Below are 16,244 nucleotides of genomic sequence, written 5' to 3' on the forward strand. Positions count from 1 at the left end.
GGCTAAGTACCTTAAATAACATCACACAATTTATAGGAAGCCATTCGATCCACCTCATGAAAAAACTGTAAGACGAGCTTACATGCATAAAGGCCATAGACTATTTTATTGGCTGAGTTAGTAAAGTTTTTAAAAATTATTTCCTTTGTGCATGTGTACATTATTATTCATGAAGTCACTCCCATCCATATTTCTATGGACATACCCATTATTCAAGTGTACCTCAAACCAAACTATGTTACAGTTAAGAGAGACCACACCCCAGACCACAAAACTGTACTGTTGTAATGGCTCATCAGTAAGAAATGCTGGCTCACCATGTTCTCTCAACACATTGTGTGCTTTGTCTTATGAGACATCCATCTGAAGAGCATCAGAAAGAGTTCTAGATTATGTATCAGGAGACCTGGATTTTAGACTGCCGTGTCAACTGAACTCTTTTGGTCTTAGACAATTAATCCTTCAGCTTCAGTCTTCTCAGACGTCAAACCACTTCCATGAAGGCAACGCCAGCTCCTAGGAGCAATGGGTTAGTCAGACTCATCCCAGCTCTCACAGAGACAGCCTCCCTGGCGAAATCTTCCTTGGTCCATAGAAATCTCCTCACGTACTTGAGTAATAGCCTTAGCTGCTAGAATGGGACAAACTGATGACATAAACACATTGTAATCAAGCATGACCTTATTGCTTAACTATTCTGTCAAGGGTCTTCCGATGCAAACTCCAAGAAAGTTGAAACTTGCTAAAACTAAAACTCAATAAAATAAAACGTGACCTGACTGATAACTATAAATGTAGACTGTGGGCAGAACTTGAAGGGAAGAAAAGGATATCAGCAAGCTCTCTGGAGAAAAACTGCCTCAACTGCACCAAAGAATTGTTTCATTTATTCATTATTCTCAATAATCTGGTAGTCATTCCTGATGGTTTAAAAATATTTACTTTCTATTTTCAAAATGGAGGATTTTTTTCTTAAAAATGTACTAGACGGTGCAAGTTATTGTTAATTAAACAATGTTTATTGTCTGCTCGATGACAGGAAACAGGAGCACTAGAGAGTTATCACTTCTGTGTCAGAGCTCACAAGTGAGCTGTGAAGAGAGGAATTATACTGTAATGAGATGTGTGGTCATGAAAGAGGGAGTAAAGGGGGCTTTTTGAAGTTGAGATTAGAAACAAATTTGAAAGAAAAAAATTATATCAGGCACCAAAAATTATATCACTTAGACAACTCAGCATTCAATTTTAGCTCTAAGCATCTTTGCAGTCAAAGCACAAAGGGAAATTGATAGATTATGAGTTTTCCATGAACAATAAAGAAAGCTTACCACTTTATTTTGAGAGAAAAACTTTTACCAGGAACAAATTCCTATGGGAATTATGTGGCAGAGCTCTTTATTCTGAAGATATCAAGTAATATTTATCATACTATTACTGCCATTGTTCAAAAATCATTCATTCTTTTTTCCTAGAGTGCCATGTCTAGTAAACCTTAACAGTAAACCTCAACAGTAGGCAAGGGCACAAAATTAAATGGTTATTCAGTATAAACATTATATTTGTTGGGAATGGAAGGAGAAGCTTTATACCAATGCATTCTAGATATGTGATACAACTTACTATACCATTTAGAGAAGATGTCTCACCCATAATCTTGGCACGGTCAATTCAAGGTTGAATTTTTGACAGCTGTTAGAAATGCCAATATACCAGGTGGCTAATTGAAGAAAGATCTGTCTGCTGAATAGCAGGTGAGAAGGTAGCAGAATTGGCATTCCAATGGAAAAATTAAGAAGACTGACTCAAATTCTCACACAGATATGCCACTCCAATCCATAGAGAGGTGAGGAAACATTTCCTCAAAATTAAAAAGAAAAGTTTTGAGTCTGTGCCTGTGATTTTATAAGTATCATAAAGCATGGAAGAAACTATTTTGGCGAAAAAGTTTTATAGACAGATGTCACAATTTTATGGCCTGAAACCATCAAAGAACCTAAGAAGGGGTTTGTCAAATATCTGAATATTTGAATAGAAAGACAGACTGTTGGGTCCTCAAAGTTGTTAAATATTTCAAGTAGCTAACAAACTGTCCTGATAGGGTTAGTTGGTATTGCCCATGTGAATACTAGAGGATATGTATCTTATTTTTAGTATTGCTAATGTAAAGCCTTTCCTCCTGGTAGCAATTAGTAGCAGATAATAGCTGCTTATTAAGACCACTACCAATTGTGACAGTAAAACCATGTCATCACCATAGTACAGGCTGCCTGTCTTTCTGTAGGCTTGGGTACATGAGCATGTCTAACTCCTCAAAATACCAATCCAGTTACTTAGGTCTATAAAATGAGACAGACATGGTACAGTCTTTCATATTTTAAATTGTAATTTCATCTGTCAAAAGGCCATAATGTTAGGGTAGCTTCAATGGGACTGGGGAAGTTTTCTGGGCTCCTTAATTGGCAGGGGTTTAGAGTAATAAACAGAGACATATAGAAATAAGCTTCCTCGTTAGGTAACAGAATGTTGTTGCCTTTCTCCTAGTTGAGCTATATAATTCTGTATCTTCTGATTCTGTATCTTCTGATTCACTGATGCTGAACCAGGTGGACTGTGTGAACGTATGAGGAAGCAAAGTGTCAAGATGTGTAGTAAAGCCCAGAATGTTTAGTTCTTGTGGGAGATTGCCACAAGATGCCAGAGGTCATGAGGAGAGACAGGAGGTGACCCTCAGGACAAACACCTCCATGTTAAGAGTACAAGTTACAGTGACACACTTTTATCCCATTTCTCCTTTTATGACTCCCCACCACCTTCTCACCATGGCATGTAGGTTTTCATAGTTTGAAGGAAGGGCTGAAACTGGAAGAAAATTATGTAGCAAAGTTTCTTTCTCATATAAACTTTGCTTAGAATGTCCATTCATTTTGGAACTAGGCTGGTGGCAACCATATACTCTACATACCATATTTAATTGGGTTGTATGGAATGGGATAAATCTTCTCATGGTCTATGAGCAGACTACTTCAATATCCTCTCTTCTCTGCTCCCATTCTTGCCTTCTTTAAAATCATTATCCAGAGAGTGATCAATTTAAAACTTAACTATGACATCTCTTATTTTAAATGACCTTTGCTACCTATAGTTGTGCTTTTCAACCAAAGGAAATTGGCAATCGAAGAGATTTCTCTGGATAGCTCATTTGAACAACTGAAATACACGGAACCCAGAATAAGAATGAGGGCCTTTATTCTACAAAGTTTAATGTAATACCTGGATACAGCCTAGAATATATTAAGCAGATAATCAAAAGATATTGGCAAAGTCCCTTTAGGGATGGGAGAAAAAATATGGAACTATTAAACTTTACCAACAGGGAATCCCCTGATGCTGTTTCAAACATTGGGGACGCCAAGCCCTGATCTTGAGGCTTACTCTTGTGAAGCTTATGCAGGTAGTGGAGAAGCTTAGCCTACCTACAGGCATGCCTAAGAGTTACTTCTGGAACCTCATTTTTGCTGCTCAGATGTGGCCTCATTGCCCTCCCCACTATGTGGGACATGACATCCAGGAGTGAAAGTCTCCTTGGTGACATGGGAGATGACTCCCAGGGATGAGTCTGGCCCTGGCACCGTGGGATCAACAATTCCATCCTGACCAAAAGGGAGAAAAGAAGTGTAACTAATAAAGTATCAGTGGCTCAGAGAGTTCAAATTAGAGTTGAGAGTTTACTCTGGAGGTCACTCTTACACAAACTTCAGTTAGACAATGTTACATATCATAACTTGCCAAACTCCAACCAAAACCATTCCAACCAATCCTAAAGAATACTTAGGACAATATATAAGATTCATGCACTAGGGTAACTTTCCAGAAACCTACAACCTCCAGACAGGTTCCTGGACCAGATAAGCCCTGAAATCTCTAGGGCCCAGCCTCTCCAGAATATCAGCTAGTTCCACCACCCTACCCCATATTGTTGACAGCCCCTTCTAACATGAAAAAGTTAGAGTGGCGATGGCCCAAATACCCCTAAAGAGTGGGGTAGAAAGATCAAAGGTGATGATGGAGCTATACAGAGAAGGTAGGGTTTAACAAGCTAATATGATTGTTGAATCATTAAATTGATATTTCTTTTAGTTTCCAGTATCCTAGAGTAGCTAGAAGTAAAAGCCTAAAATTGTGGAATTGTAACCCATACCAAACTCTGAAATCTGTTCTACAACTAATTGTTGTGCTGTGCTTTGAAATTTATTGCTTGTTTTAATATGTTATTTATCACAAAAAAGAAAAAAAAATCAATTGTAATTGTACTGGTTTGAAAGGATGTATGGACCCTAGAAAAGCCATGTTTTAATCAAAATCCCATTTCATAAAGGCAGAATAATCCCTATTCAATACTGTATGTTTGAAACTGTTATCAGATCATCTCCCTGGAGATGTGGGCTGTTAAACTGGATTAGGTGATGACATGTCTCCGCCCATTTGGATGGATCTTGATTGGTTTACTGGAGTCCTATAAAAGAGGAAACATTTTGGAGAATAAGAGATTCAGAGAGAGCAGAGAATGCTGCAGCACCATGAAGCAGAGAGTCCATCAGCTAGCGTTTTGGAGATGAAGAAGGAAAACGCCTCCCAGGGAGCTTCATGAAACAGGAAACCAGGAGAAGAAGCTAGCAGATGATGCTGTGTTTGCCATGTGCCCTTCCAGCCAAGAGCGAAACTGTGACTGTGTTCGCCATGTGCCTTCTCACTAGAGAGAAACCCTGAACTTCACCGGCCCTCTTGAACCAAGGTATCTTTCCCTGGATACCTCTGATTGGACATTTCTATAGACTTGTTTTAATTGGGACATTTTCTTGGCCTTAAAACTATAAACTAGCAACTTATTAAATTCCCCCTTTTAAAAGCCGTTCCATTTCTGGTATATTGCATTCCAGCAGCTAGCAAAGTAGAACAGTAATGATAAAAAAAAATTTATTTCTTCTATCCTTCTATGTCCTGGAGCTGCTAGAAGGAAAAATCTGAGAGGATGTATGGTAGCCTATGACAAACTCTGGGATCTGTCCTTTAAGTACTTATTGAAGAGTGCTTTGAAAATTACCACCTTTTTCTTTCTTTGCTTTGTATATATGTTTTATTATACAATAAAAAGTTAAAAAATATATATATATATACACCAATTTATAAGCTAGGAGACAATACACAAATTTGTCATACTTAATTTTCAGTTATGTAAAGTAGATTCCTAAACAATTAAAGTATTCGTAAGAGCCCTCCAGTCATTGAAATAACATAAGCACATATGTACCCATAGTTGTTTATTCAATGTTCTCCTCCCGAAGAATTCAAGAAATTCCTGTCGTCCTTTTATAAAAATGCCTGCTTTCATTACTTTCTCATATCACTATAAATATTTCATAAATTATTTTTTAGCACTGTGGGCAAGCAGATGTTAGTCTAAATCATTTAAATAAACCAAAGAAATAGCAGACTAAGGCACCCATTTATCAATGAGAGATTCTGAGTAGCCATTACACTTTAACCACTCAAGGGCAATGCAAAGTCTTTTCCAGATATGAGTAATTTAATTCCTTCTACTGCAGCCATTAAGAGAAATATTGCTTTATGTTAAAACCACTCAAGATGAAGAAAGGTTATAGTCTCCCCTAGCTGTCTGCTACTCTCTGACCCTGTAGGCACAAAGCTGTATTTTAATGTGTATATACCTAGACTTATAAAAAGCATTGTGTGTGTGTTCCTAAATTGTGATTTGCATATGAAGTGTGTTGGCTTCACTTTTAGCAAATGCATAACTAACTAATCCAGGAAGCAGCACTTTCATTTACTTCATCCCTTGTCATCAGATTACCGTAATAATTTGGCAAAAAGCCTGGAGTGGTGTGTCTGCCTTGAAAATTGTCAAATTCTAGAATTTATCCAACTGCTGCAAATTGATAAGTTTTAATTAATTAAAAAATGTTTTTATAGAGATACTTCACCATACAGTCCATCCAAAATATACAATCAATGGCTCACAATATCATCACACTGTTGTGTATTCATCACCATGATCATTTTTTAGAACATTTGCATCACTCCAGAAAAAGAAATAAAAAGAAAAATTCCATATATCCCATATCCTTTACTCCTGCCTCTCACTGACCACTAGTATTGCAATCACCCATTTTTTTACCCCTAATCTTCCTATTATTTATATACTTATTTGCCCTTATTTTTGTAACTCATCTGTCCATACCCTAGATTTATCTAGGAGCATCAGCCACAAAGTTTTCACAATCACGTTACACTGTAAAAGCCATATAGTTCATCTTCAAGAATCAAGGCCATTGGAATACAATTCAGCAATTTCAGGTATTTCCTTCTAGCTATTCTAATACACTAAAAAATAAAAAGGATATCTAAATAATGCATAAGAATAATCTCCAGAATGAATTCTCAACTCTATTTGAAATTTCTCAGTTACTGAAAATTTATTTTGTCTTATTTCTCTCATCCCCCTTTAGGTCAAGAAGCCTTTTTCAATTCCTTGATGCTGGGTCCTGGCTCATCCCAGGAGTCATGTCCCAGGTTGCTGGGGAGATTTACACCCTTGGGAGACATGCCCCATGCAGAGGGGAGGGCAATGAGTTCACCGGCTGAACTGGCTTTGAGAGAGAGGTCACATCTGAGCAACAAAAGAGATTCTTGAGGTGATTCTTAGGCATAATTATGAGTAGACTTAGCTTCTCCTTTGCAGGAATAAGTTTCACAGGAGCGAGCCTCAAGATTAAGGGTTTAGCCTATTAAACTGGTTGTCCCCAGTGCTTGTAAGAATAACAGGAATACCCCAGGTGAGGACGTTTAATATTTCTTCCTTTCTCCCCAGTCCCTCAAGAGGACTTGGCAAATACGTTTTTATTCTCTGCCCAAATTACTCTGGGATTATCAGGGCATTACACTAATCTGCACAAACCAACAAGATCTCACTCACTGTTCAAGATTCCATGTAACTATGGTGTTGAAATAAACTGATTATACATGTTAAATTAGACAGTCTGCTGCCAAAAATATATATTTTGCACCAAAGAAGCATTTCTTCCTTTAGTCTCACCCAGAATTTGAAGTTTTAAAATATAGACCATATCATCCTTTACTCTTATTCTGATTTATCTTAGTCCTATCCAGATCAGCTTCATTTGTATCTCTAGTTGAAGTCTGATCACTTTTTTCAACTTTTTAAAAAGTTTATATATGGGGTACTGCTGATCTTCATAGCTTCAGAGCTTTAACTCTGAATCTCGGGTGTCACACAAATACCTGAAGTTTCAGGGAATGGTCAGGTAATACACAAATAGCTCAGCATCCCAGAATTTAGAAATAACAGTTACTACTCCAGAATAGATGTGACTGCTGTAAGGGCTTACGGTCTACCGTATGTATACACCATCGTTCCTCCTTCCATCCCTCAGCTGATGTACCCTTAGGCCACCTTCATCCGTTGCAAATCACAAACACTGTCATCACTGTCATCAGCTTACCAGTAATGATTTGGCAGAAAGCCTGGAGTGATGCCTCTGCCCTGAAAATTGTCAAATTCTAAAATGTATACAAATGCTGCAACATTGATTGGTTTTAACTAAATTTTAATAAAATATATTAGATAGAAAAGCTTACTTAAAAAAAAACACACACATGCCCAGGCATTTAGAGTCATACATTTGATGTTCAAAATAGGATTAAGATTCTTTTGTACAGATGTAGAACAATATATTTAATACTGTAATTTTCAATCTTTAAAGATCACTCCCAAAAGACTAATATTTATTTCTTTTAAAGATTTAGTAAGAGCAGAGGAGAAATGCTTAAGCAAAAATTTTAGGCCCTAGAATTTAACTTCTTACCCAGAATGTTTTTGCTTCTTTTCTACATGTTTTAGGAAGAAAACCATCAGTTTCTTCTTTTGTATATTATAATATGCAGACCTACTACTTCAAGTCAATGTTCTTAAGTTAAACATGGTATCTGTATGACCTTCAAGAAAGTCAGTCTTCTGTAAGAAATGTTACGAATAATTCACAGAAAGCATATTCTCAGAGAGTAAATTATTGCCTACAATAGAAGCAGGCATTTCTAGAAGCTTCATTGGGTCTTTGAGCCCACTGGGGTCCATATAGGAAACTGAAGCAATAATTTACCCTTGTGCAATGAAAAATATAATGTAATTTGCACACTAGATGCCTCTGCCTCATTAAGTTAAACATTTCCCTCCTGTCATTTTAAAGGAAAGACTGTAATACTGTAAATCTAAGTAACTTAGATTTATGCTCTGGTGTCTGGCAAATGATTACACAGGATTTATTATTTTTTTTAAGATAAAAGGGGTAGGATCTCCCTTAGTATAGTGTTATTTCAGGACTCCAAATGTTTTAGGTGTTAGGCAGTTTCAGAATGTGGCTATAATTGACTTCATAATTTGGCAAACAAGAAATTGAGTGTGTAGTGTGGTTATTCAAAGAGCTGCAAGGGAGCAGCCTCACAATGCTGGAAGCCTTCTGCAAATAAATTTTAGAGGTTATCACTGATATCATTAGCATTTCTGAATCTTCATATAACCCCTGGGGGAAATACAAACAAAAATTAATCAGAGGGATAAATGTGTGCTAAGAATTTATGCTAGCAGCAATTTTGATGGAATGATATCTCTTTCCAGAGTACAGAAAGAGGCATATTTCCCAGACAATTTTTTTTTCTAAAAGCATTTATCTCTTACTTTTAAAATGGAGAAAAGGAACTGAATTGCTAATAAATGAAAAGCAGAATAATTTTACTAGAGTTCACCTGTTTCCTGTCACACATAACCACAGCAAATTCTGATGTTGAGAACTTTCTTTGAATGGAGCTGCTGGTAGTACAAAAGTTCATGGGATCACTGGTTTATTTTAAGTGGCCATAGCCCTTTACTGAATATAACACAAATTCCAAAGAGAAAAATTAGGCATTTTGTTCTTGTTAGTCTATTACCCTTCTCCTAACACAGAAAAATTCCCACAGGTAATAATTTAGAAGACATTGAAGCAACAATTTATGTTTTCTTTTTAAAATTTAATATTTCTGAATTTAAGGAAAGTTTTTAAAAAATCAAAAAACATATTGAGGTTGAAGATGACTTCTCTTCAGGAGGTTTTCTTATAGCAAGAATAACTGTCTAATAAATCAGTAATGAGTGATTATATTCTAAAACGGAATAAATGTTTACAGTTTTAAATGAAATGGGTAGAAGAGTGCAAATCCCTTCTGAGGTCTGGGTTTCAATGGGCCCAGTCTGTCCTTATCTGTGGCTGTATTACAAATTATGTAACTGAATAAAGTTAAACAAATAAAATTGGAAGCCATGCCAGTTTAAAATTGAGTTCCTGTTGGTGTTTAAAATCAATGCTTTTTATCAAGTGAATGAAAACAGAGCACCAAATAATAAGGTATCTATATGGGGATACAAGGGTAGTTCATTGGCAGAATTCTCACCTGCCATGCAGGAGACCCAGGTTCAATTCCCGGGCCATGCACTTCCCAAACAAACAAATGAAAAACCAACCAAACAAATGGTGCTGCAATTCGGGGATATTCACATGGAAAAAAAAATGAAATACGACCCCCACCATGCACATACAAAAAAAAAAAGTTTTATGTGAGTTATGAACTTTTAAATTACTAATACAAATTACCAAGAATGATTTAAATCAGCATTTCCCAAACCGTGTTTTGTGGTGTTAAAGGGTATTATCAAATAAAAAGGAAAGAAGAGTAAAGATAAAAAAGTTCCAAGATCAAATTAGCTTGGAAAACAATGAGCTAAAAAGAAAGTCAAACACGTCTCTTTACTATAGACCTCTTATGAACTTTTAATGCTAATGTTCACTTAAATCTCCACGAGAGAGATAATGGAGAGCAGTTCCCAAATTTATTTGACCCATAATCTCTGTGTTTTTTTTTCATGTAGCATTTCCAGGGACTACTGTTCCCAAGAACACAATTTAGGATTCACTGACTTAAATTAAAATTCTAAAAGGCTTTAAAATATTGGCTTAATAATTTTTCAACTTTTAAATGTCTCATTAAACTTTGAATTCCCCAGGTTTTATCTCATTACTATTTAAATTTAAAAGTTAAGCAAAAAAGTAGATATCAGAGTGAAGTAAATGCTATCCAAGATTATGCAGTTCTAATGTATAATATATATCATCACTCCTCTGTGGAATCTCCCCCAAGAGTAGTTCTTCTATTTTGCCTGCTGGGAATGTACATCATACATACATGGAGAGAGAGAGAGAGAGAGAGAGAGAGAGAGAGAGAGAGAGAGAGAGATTTAAATAAAAGTGGGGAGAATTAGGACCATATTTAATTATCTTTTCTCCATTTCTTCACTACACATGATCAGTTTCCAGAAATAGAAAAATACTAACTTCACATTTGTTCTCTACATTCTGTAGGAACTGCCCTCACAGAGGCTTCTGTCACTTTCTGAAATTATTTATGAGCAAGACTCCTGGAGTGAAAAATGTGGACAAGTAAAATTCTAGGATTTCATGGTACTGGAAAATCTGTGACAATAAAGCTCTGAGACACTCTGGAAATGGCGAAGATTTGGGGAATCAAAAATTTTTCAGAGGGTATGAGATTAAAAGGATATCAAGAGACAAAAGATGTTAGCATCAAATTGCAAATGGTCTGCCTACTACTCATCAAGAATGTACCAATTACTATTCATGGTTCTACAAGACTGTAACTTTAGAATTGCATTCCTCTAGGGGTTTTACACTGCCCAACATAAGACAGTGAAGAAATTCATTAGAGCTCTTCAGAGAGATGCCAGCCCTTTCTTCTCTCACTTGGTGAGATTGCACTCCCCACCCAAATGAAGTTAAGTGTGGCCACGTGGCCTGCTTTGTCTAAAGAAATGTAAGCACAAGAAAGGTTGGCCTTCAGCCAGTCTGTGATGGCCAACCTGCCTGAATGAGAAAGAAACCTTAGATTTTATAAGCCACTGAGATGTGGGGGTTATTTATTACACCAGCAAACCACAAATAATGTATCTGGAGCACTTCATATGTCTGCATTATCATTTTATCATATATAAAAGAAAGACATGTCTTTTACCTACGAAATGATGTGAACAATTGGATGCCTCTTAGGAGTGTTAAACTTTTGGTAAGTCAACCTGTTTCTACAAATTTGTAGTAATGAAAGCCTAAGACTAGGAAGTCCATATGCATTAGAAGATACATTTCATTCAAAATTAATCTATGTCATTTAATAAATGCTAGTTAAGCCATCTATATTCATGATCTGTGATTAATTCTGTGAATTCATTGTTTAAGCATCCGTAAATCTCTGTTCTACCACATTACATAAAAATGGGTTTCTACTGCATAGAAACAACTCTGTTTAAAATACATGGGAGTCTACAAAGCTTTAGCTACTTAGGTCTCTCTGAGTCATCCTTATACCACATTTATTTTGCAAGAATGCAAAGTCTAGCTTTATGCAAATGAATGCACTTCTATCGTATATTAAGATACAATACAGTTTCCTAAATGATAAAAATATACATTCTATTTATCTCTTTTCTACAATTAATTTAGGTTTCTTTAACCTATCAAAACTGCAATACTTAATCTCCTTAAGCTATAAAAGTGTTTGTTAAGTATGAGATTTTTTAAGAAATAAAATAATCCTAAGATTACCTTTTAACTCGGCTTTCTGAGATGAAAATACTGCTAGAAAAGGGAAAAATGAGTCTTTTTATAAGTGTGTAACTTAACACAGATAAATTAATAATATAAATGACAGAATGATACAAATCAAATTGCTAACTGGGTCCAATGTTTTAAGATAATATCAGTGACTAGTGAAAGGGGTTAAACTATTAATCTCATTATCTAGCACAGGTAAGGCACAGAGGTAGGAGCATAATTGAAATTTATTGATTTAACGAGACAAATTAAATTAATTCAGCTACTAAGAAGTTAAGATTTAAAAATCAGCTATTTTTCAAGGACAAAACTTAATTTCTTTTATAGATGAGGCAAAAAAGAAAAGGATTAAAACTATTCCTAAAAATGCTCTAGGTCAATATCATTTTTTTTTCATATTATTTGATGGAGAGTTCCGAGTTCTTTAGATATTGATTTTGGACATTGGATTAGATTCAAAGCTTGTTTAAAGATAGATTTTGGCTACAAGTTCAATAGGGCTTTTCTCTTTATAGAGGTAAGAGAATCGGTATGAGAAAATATATCAGCTAAATGTCTTAGTTTTCTTATCTCAGGAGTTGCCACACAGAGGCAAAGAATAAATGTGCATAAAATGTACAAACAAGCCAAACATATGAAATTAGTTAAATATCCTTAGAATTAATAAGCAAAATTTCCTCTTTTTCTGGTTGCACACTAACTTTCCAGAAATATAGATATATTCATTTTTTTAATAAACAGAATGCATTTTTCTTTGCTTAGAACATGCTGATAACAAAATGATGGTAAAAGTTGCACTTCAAACCTTTAATGTTTTTAAGAAAAATTTTCAGCCAACTTGAAGCTTCAGGATCACATATCATGTCCTGTAAGCAATCAATTGCTTTCCTTTTACTATCACACTGTGATCCAAAAACAATCCAGTGGCTTTGTTTGTTTTTGATTGTTGAGATACAGTTTGTGTGCAGTGACATAATTCTAATTTAGTTGTGTCTCACTGTTCTAGTTTACTAGCTGCCAGAATGCAACACACCAGAGATGGATTGGCTTTCAATAAAAGGGGATTTATTTAGCTAATGTATAATTCTTCAGAGGAAAGGCAGCTAACTTTCCACCGAGGTTCTTTCTTACGTGGGAAGGCACAGGGCGATCTCTGCTGGCCTTCTCCAGGCCTCTGGGTTCCAACAACTTTCCCCGTGGTGATTTCTTTCTGCATCTCCAAAGGCCTGGGCTGAGCTGTGAGTGCTGAGATGAGGCAAGCTGAGCTGCTTTGGCTGTGCTACATTGAGCTCTCTCATTTAAGCACCAGCCAGTTAAATCAAACATCATTCACTGCAGCAAGTTCGCCTCCTAGCAGACTGCAGGTGTAATCAGCAAAAGGTGAGGTTCACAAGCCATCAGCTCATGTCCACAGCAATATAACTAGGCACCTTCATCTGGCCAAGTTGACACCTGACTAACTACCACACTCACTGACTTTTTTTCCATTTGCACTATCCAGCATTCTGGACTAGAATTGTTCAAACATGTCAGTTTTCCCACTCTATGACTGTCTTTCGATTATGAATCTTTCTGATAATATATAGCACATTCATCATACTTAAAATACCACTGTCTCTCTTGTGATCACAATCAAGAAGCAAAAATGAAAATGGATAGCTCCCCTTCAAAAAACAAACATGTGTTTAACTGACTCCACTTGACACAGAGAACCACAAATGACCCCTATCCTCCAGACAGAGTCTAAGGTCAAAGAATATTGATGGCTAGAATGAGAAAGAACAGAGGGAAAAGGAATTATAGAAAAAAACTTTCTCAGAATGGTTATTTATTCTTTCCTTAAACATGTATCGCATGGTTTCTAGGTATCAGTTACCAAAAACACAAAAGTGACAAGATGCAATACTTGCCATCAGGGGCTCCCAGAATGTACAGTGAGGATAACCTATGAAGGAGAAGGAGGATTTGGTCACAAAGAAGATGGGCAATGGGAAAATGGGGCCAAAGAAAACAAATAGTAGATGGACTAACACAGATATGATAGTGGATGGCATATTTTAGAGGCAGCAATTAGGTGTGATTAATGTCTTGGGATAACTAGTGAAGTATGGGCAATGAGGTTAGAGAAACAGGTGGAGGCTTAGGGATGGGCCTTGCAGACATACTAAGAATAGCAAGCTTTATTTTGAAGGGAATGGTGGGCTACCGAAGATTCTGAAGGACAGGAACAATCTGATCATGCTTGTGCTTCTTAGAAGATAGCTTTGTTGGTGGTAGCACAGGGATGTGTTGGGGGGAGCAGAGCCTAGATGAAAAACAATAACTGGGGAACCATGAAAATATCCAAGTGAGATGATGAACACCTGATATAAAGCAACTGCAAAGAGAATGGAAAGGAAGGGATTTACTTGTGGTATATTTTTAAAATGTGGTGATATCGGATATAAGCCTTAAGAAAGCAGGTCAAGTGAAGATCAACTTCTGAAAATGATGATAGTGGAGGTGGATTAGAGATATCAAACTAAGAGGTAAGGAAAGAGCAGCAAGGAGCAAATAAAAGAACTTTAAAGTTTTTTGTCAAAAGCTCAAATAAGGCTGGAAAACATGAATTTTCCAATCAGCAAACATACGTAATTTCTCCAAATACTTAAACAACTCAAGTCACAGTTTTTTTTTTAAGTAGAAAACTACCTGAAATCATCATTGATATCAGAAAACTGCCTGATATCTTCTTCAGAATGAGGAGTGGAAAACAAATAATGACTATAGCAATGGGAGAATGAAGCACCACTTCCAATAATGGTGATCAGCTAGCTCATCCCACGGATACAACTAAAAACATGTGACACGTAAAAAGCACAAAGAGCAAAAAAGATGGTCAGAATTTAGCACTTGGAAATTTAGGAGACCAGCATTCAGAGAAGTAAGCTCAGGCTTGAAAGCTTTTGCCCGTGGGCATTTGACTATCAGGTAAAAGAGACCTTAGGTGCAGTCTAGGCAGCCTTCCCACCGGCTGGGTGGAAAAGTCAAAGCCTGTGGCTCTAAGGTTGTGCCTTTGATCAACTAACCTGACTTTAAGAGGGAATGATCCCACTGGCCAGACCTTCCTTCAAGGTAGGAGTGACCCTGAATAAACCATTCCTCACCTAAGTTTGCAGCCTAGCTTCTTGGCACCTGAGTGAGTCAGGAAAACTTTTGTGCTGCACATCAACTAAGGAGACCCTGACGCATTATTACCTCCAGGGGCTGGCAGAAGCAAACCTAAGTCTTCTCTAGAGGAAAACACCATATCACAGAGCTCACATTACTTTTACAAATAATATTTAAAATGCAATTTCAGCACTTCCAAACAACCCAGAAACTAAGGCACCATGAGTGAGAAATGTTAGGGAAAATAATAGGGAAAAAACCCAGTCACACCAGAGATAACTGCAATTATTTGGGATTTTAGAAAACAACCTCCCTTACTATTTTCAAATAAAATACAAGCTTGATCATTTCATCAGGAAACAAGAAAATACAAAAAATGACATAAAAGTAGCAGAGTGGTATTTGTCTGCCTCTTTACCTGCCAATACATTTTGCCTCATAATTTAAAATTCTTGCATTTAAGATACTTAATTTTTTGTATTCACTTTGTGTCTCCTTTCAACCACTAAGGCAAAAACAAAACCTCATACAAACCCTACTGTAATTTTTATTTATCTTTATAATTCAGTCCACAACATGAGATAGGTATAAGGTACATCTCCCCACCCTTGTGTGTACCTCTGGGCACTGCAAGCACTTCGGAGCCTCCTCTCAGGAACCACATGGAAACACTGATTTCTGTCAGGCTCGGTCCTATTAAGAAGCCCTCAGAACACAGCTGGGTGAAGCAGGGAGGATAAGACACCCAAAGTCACCATGGCAAATTTACAACGGTACAATCCAAAAAGTATGGGGAAATGAAAATTAACTGCAGCTTTTATAAACTAATGGGATAATATTAAGTTTACTGAAGGTTAACTATGATTTTAAAAATTGCCAAAGGTATTTGGAGGTTAGGCAGCTCCAATGAAATGCATAGAGGGCTTAGTCCATGCACGTTAAGTCACTCTACAGTCAGACTCTATCTTGACAAGAGGTCCTGACTAACAAATAGAAGGAGGGAATTGAGCAGTGAAAATCATCAAGGGTGAGGAGGGTGAAAGTGGACAGAAGGCAGAAGGGAAGTGAGCAGAGAAAGGAGGGCAAGGCACTACCATTGAGCTCTGCCAACTCCACAATTTGCTTGACTCTGCCAGATTATTCAGTAGTTGTAAAATCAGGTGACAACCTCAATGTGATGCCCATCTTCCATTTAAAAGAGAATAACGCAATATATGCGTTATTCTTCTCAAGGCTGAGTGATAGATAGATCCATATTAAGGCATTCATAGCTTGCACCTAGTTTAACCAACTTATTTCATTAGAATCCAGTCTATTTGTCACAGCAGAAACCGACCATTTGCG

The 16,244-nt window shown here is 36.7% G+C and overlaps 1 protein-coding gene and 1 long non-coding RNA gene across 16 annotated transcripts in view; one reads left to right on the top strand and one right to left on the bottom strand.

Moving 5' to 3' along the window:
• LOC143662176 (uncharacterized) overlaps nt 1-11,297 on the top strand; it is a 31,000-nt gene extending 19,703 nt beyond the window's left edge. Inside the window, exons 4-5 of the long non-coding RNA XR_013165207.1 lie at nt 6,525-6,710; nt 10,488-11,297. This is a non-coding gene — a long non-coding RNA (uncharacterized LOC143662176). The remainder of the gene's footprint in view (nt 1-6,524; nt 6,711-10,487) is intronic.
• DTNA (dystrobrevin alpha) overlaps nt 1-16,244 on the bottom strand; it is a 383,081-nt gene that overhangs the window by 258,455 nt on the left and 108,382 nt on the right. Inside the window, exon 1 of one of the 15 annotated variants that reach the window (XM_077135649.1) lies at nt 318-2,334. The exons of the other annotated variants lie outside the window; for them this stretch is intronic. The gene's annotated coding sequence lies outside the window, so the exon portion shown is untranslated. Of the gene's footprint in view, nt 1-317; nt 2,335-16,244 lie in introns of those variants that run through there. 15 annotated transcript variants of the gene reach the window in all.

The sequence above is a fragment of the Tamandua tetradactyla genome, chromosome 18, assembly GCF_023851605.1.
Source record: "Tamandua tetradactyla isolate mTamTet1 chromosome 18, mTamTet1.pri, whole genome shotgun sequence".
In the NCBI taxonomy this organism is placed as follows: domain Eukaryota; kingdom Metazoa; phylum Chordata; class Mammalia; order Pilosa; family Myrmecophagidae; genus Tamandua; species Tamandua tetradactyla.